At 51.2% G+C, this 4405-nt stretch overlaps 2 non-coding genes across 2 annotated transcripts; both read right to left on the bottom strand.

The window, feature by feature from the left end:
- Positions 1-3318: 3318 nt before the first annotated feature.
- Positions 3319-3391, bottom strand: trnav-aac (transfer RNA valine (anticodon AAC)). Its single transcript has one exon. It is a non-coding gene; the product is annotated as a tRNA-Val (tRNA).
- A 558-nt stretch (positions 3392-3949) lies between these two features.
- trnaa-agc (transfer RNA alanine (anticodon AGC)) lies at positions 3950-4022 on the bottom strand. The gene has a single exon. It is a non-coding gene; the product is annotated as a tRNA-Ala (tRNA).
- Between the last annotated feature and the right edge of the window lie 383 nt (positions 4023-4405).

The raw sequence follows: 4405 nt of genomic DNA, 5'->3' as shown, positions 1-4405 counted from the left end.
CAGCCGCAGCCTCCAAATTGCCCAAAGCGCCCCGCATGCAATCTATCCACCCTGAAAATCACTACACCATCCCTTTTTAAAAATCTGGTACCTGGCTGCAAGCCCATCGCTACTAAAAGTAGGCGTTACAGCGCTGAGGACCGGATCTTTATTAGATCTGAGGTTCAGCGGCTCCTCAAGGAAGGGATCATACAGGCCAGTGCTAGTCCGTGGAGAGCGCAGGTCGTGGTAGTCAAAAGCGGGAACAAACCTCGGATGGTCATCGACTATAGTCAGACCATTAATCGTTATACGCAGCTGGATGCGTATACTCTCCCGCGCATTTCTGATATGGTCAATCAGATTGCGCAGTACCGAGTGTTTTCTACCATAGACCTTAAGTCCGCCTACCATCAACTCCCCATCCGCCCAGAGGACCGACAATATACGGCTTTTGAGGCGGATGGTCGTCTATACCAATTCCTCAGGGTTCCATTTGGTGTCACCAATGGGGTCTCGGTCTTCCAGCGTGCTATGGACCGAATGGTGGACCAGAACGGGTTGCGGGCTACCTTCCCGTACCTGGATAACGTCACCATCTGTGGCCATGACCAGCAGGACCACGACACGAATCTCCAACACTTTCTGCGCACTGCATCTCGCCTGAATCTGACCTATAACAGGGAGAAGTGCGTATTCCGTACGCGTAGGTTAGCCATCCTCGGATACGTGGTGGAAAACGGGGTCATTGGCCCTGATCCAGACCGTATGCGCCCACTCACTGAACTTCCCTTGCCCGCTAGCACGAAAGCACTGAGGAGATGCCTCGGGTTTTTTTCGTATTATGCACAGTGGGTCCCCAACTACGCGGACAAAGCTCGTCCGCTCATTAAGTCCACGACTTTCCCACTTACGCCGGAGGCCCAATTGGCCTTCAAGGTTTTGAAGAGCGACATCTCGAAAGCCACGATGCACGCGGTGGATGAATCCATTCCTTTCCAGGTGGAGAGTGATGCATCTGATTTCGCCCTAGCCGCCACACTAAACCAGGCAGGCAGGCCCGTCGCGTTCTTTTCCCGCACCCTTCAAGGCCCAGAAATTCGGCACTCAGCGGTGGAGAAGGAGGCTCAGGCCATTGTGGAGGCAGCCAGACACTGGCGCCATTACCTGGCAGGGAAGCGGTTCACCCTGATCACGGATCAACGATCCGTGGCGTTTATGTTCAGTAACACGCAGAGGGGCAAGATCAAGAACGATAAGATCTTGCGGTGGAGAATTGAGCTCTCCACCTATAATTACGATATTATGTATCGTCCAGGGAAGCTCAATGAGCCCTCGGATGCCCTCTCGCGCGGAACATGCGCCATCATGCAGGAGGACCGCTTGAAGGCTCTCCACAATGATCTGTGTCATCCTGGAGTCACCAGACTCTACCACTTCGTCAAAGCCCGCAACCTGCCTTACTCGGTGGAGGATGTCAGGTCAGTGACTAGAAGCTGTCGGATTTGCGCAGAATGCAAACCACACTTTTATCGACCAGACCGGGCACAATTGGTCAAGGCCACTCGCCCTTTTGAGAGGCTGAGTGTGAATTTTAAGGGCCCCCTTCCCTCAACGGACCGGAATGTCTATTTCCTCAACATAATAGACGAGTATTCCCGGTTTCCGTTTGTTGTCCCCTGTGCGGACACGTCGACTGCCACCGTCATCAAGGCTTTCAGTGAACTTTTTACCCTGTTCGGGTACCCCTGCTACATTCATAGCGACAGGGGCTCGTCGTTCATGAGCAACGACTTGAGGCAATTCCTGCTCTCATTCGGGATTGCCTCTAGTAGAACCACGAGCTACAACCCTAGGGGTAACGGACAGGTGGAAAGGGAGAATGCTACAGTCTGGAAGGCTGTCCTACTGGCACTGAAATCCAGGGGCCTTCCAGTCTCCCGTTGGCAGGAGGTCCTTCCAAATGCGCTCCATTCTATCCGCTCCCTCCTGTGTACGGCAACCAATGCTACTCCCCACGAGAGGATGTTCTCATTCCCTCGGAAGTCGTCCTCGGGAACCTCATTGCCAGCCTGGTTGACGTACCCAGGACCCGTCCTTCTGCGGCGACATGTGAGGGCTCGCAAGTCCGACCCCTTGGTCGAACCGGTCCAACTCCTCCACGCCAACCCTCAGTATGCCTATGTGGCATATCCTGACGGGCGAGAGGACACTGTCTCCATTAGAGACCTGGCGCCCGCAGGGGACGTAGCAACTCCTGTCGCTCCTATTCCCCCAGTCACGAATCCACTACTCCTCATTGCTTCCCCAGACGTGGCGCGGTCAGCACCGGGACCAGTCCATAACACTTTTACTCCCATGTACAGCTTGCCTGAGACTCGGAGATCGGCGCCACCATCATCACCACCACCACTACCACCAAACGTTCCAGGATCCCCTGCACCATCGCCTCACCAGGGCCGGCCGGCCCGGGAGTCCTTGAGGGGACAGCCAGACGTTGCTTTGGAAAGAGCGCCACCACAAGCACCTGCTCCGGTTTCGCAACCGGTGTTGAGGAGATCGCAGCGTCGGTGCGGTCCTCCAGACCGTCTGGACTTGTGAATCCTGTGATTTGTCTGTTTATATGACCTGTTTTTCGTGCACCCCGCCACCTTTTGTTCTTAAAGGAGGGGTGAATGTGGTGAACCATCGTTGGTTCACCACTGGGGGTTGTTACTATGTTACTGTTGGGCTAGGGTGTTGTTACTGTGGGGGTTGTACAATGTTGTTGGGTTAGGGTGTTTACCTGTTATAAGAGTTATCATGGCACATTCCAGTGGGGTCCCGCCTCCGGTGGCGAGGTATAAGACCCCCTGCTCCGGCAGGACCCCTTCAGTCTGAACTGGTGTATTCGTGTTAGTAGTTCCATTGTTACTCTATTAAAGCCTTCAATACCGAAGCCTTGGTTCCATGTGCTTATTGTCGCGCATCAATCAGGTCCTGTGGTTTAGTGCAATTACTGCATTGCAACAACTTGCATTTGACAATCATATGGCACAGAGACACTCTAAAGGTTATTAATGAAAATGTTGTTAAAATTTCCCTGCAGAACAACAACAATAATATTTGATTTGAAAATTACTCAATTGGTTGTTCATTTAATGGGTTAATTTGGTTTGGGACACTGGGCAGCCCAATGAGGAAGATAAATGTAAAACCCTGGTTTTATTGTACTGGTATGGTAATGCTGTGGTATAATCATAAACCAATACGATTGGATTTAAAATCAAATATAATGAGCAGCAAAATTAACTCCATGTGTTGACCGACATGAAATAACAGAGCAGCAGAAATTAAAAATGTTTCCGCCCGGTTTCGAACCGGGGACCTTTCGCGTGTTAGGCGAACGTGATAACCACTACACTACGGAAACGCTCCTGGTTGAGAGAAGGATTGAACACTCCCCCAATGTAGAGCGGACACTGAGACCAGTGATCAGACTCTGGGATTAGGTCATTCCCGGCTGTGATAAAATTACACCTGCTCTGCTCTGCACACTCTGAGACTCGCTTCTCACACCGAACTCAATGACATTACTGCGTTGGAAAAACATCGACGTGTGGGTTGGGATTGTGGGCGGAGAGAGAAACTGTAGTTTCCAATTACAACCGAAATTACCAGTGAAAGTTTTAGTCAGCTTAACGTCAGAGATGAATTTCAGTATTTAAAGTGGGTCCCTCTTCACGCCGATTAGGAGCTCAGCCCCCGGCCGGCGACCTGGTTCCCGGCCCCGGGCTCAGAGCCACTGCCCCGGGCGCTGGAATACCGTGTGAGGGGCTCTAACCGCGGCTGTACCCGCTCCCGATACAACCCTCAACAAGCAATATTAAGATACCGAAAGCTGGAAATGCCTATCGGAGTGGAGGGCGGCTCCCCTCTTCTGCTGACCTTTCTTTCCCTTTTCAAGAAGACAGTAATTTGTTAAAAGCATTGGAGAATGCGGGCATCGATCCCGCTACCTCTCGCATGCTAAGCGAGCGCTCTACCATTTGAGCTAATTCCCCGTTCGGTTAACTTACTTCTTATCTGAATAGGAGAGTTAGAAGTTTAATTTTCAATAGAATTTTTCCTTATAATTTTAGATGCATCCGCTTTAACTGCTTGGATATCATTTCAACACTAACTTCCTAGCCGGGGAGTGGGGTGGGTGGCAGTAACTCAAAGCCCTTGAAATGAGCATCATTAATGTTATTAAAGTCACGGTCACGATTGACTTTGGGACTTTTCCTCCACCCTCCTCCATCTAACACTACGCCTCTGTTGTCCAACTGACTGGGCAGAAAGGCCAGTATCCATGCTGCATATCTCTATGACTCCATGACCGACCCTTGCCTAGATCCACTCAGAACTATACATTCATGGTCAAAGAATTTCCTGCAATTGCCTT

This window comes from Mustelus asterias, chromosome 9, assembly GCF_964213995.1.
Source record: "Mustelus asterias chromosome 9, sMusAst1.hap1.1, whole genome shotgun sequence".
NCBI lineage: Eukaryota > Metazoa > Chordata > Chondrichthyes > Carcharhiniformes > Triakidae > Mustelus > Mustelus asterias.
The sequence above is the reverse complement of the archived record's forward strand: the minus strand, read 5'-3'. Positions and strand labels throughout refer to the sequence as shown.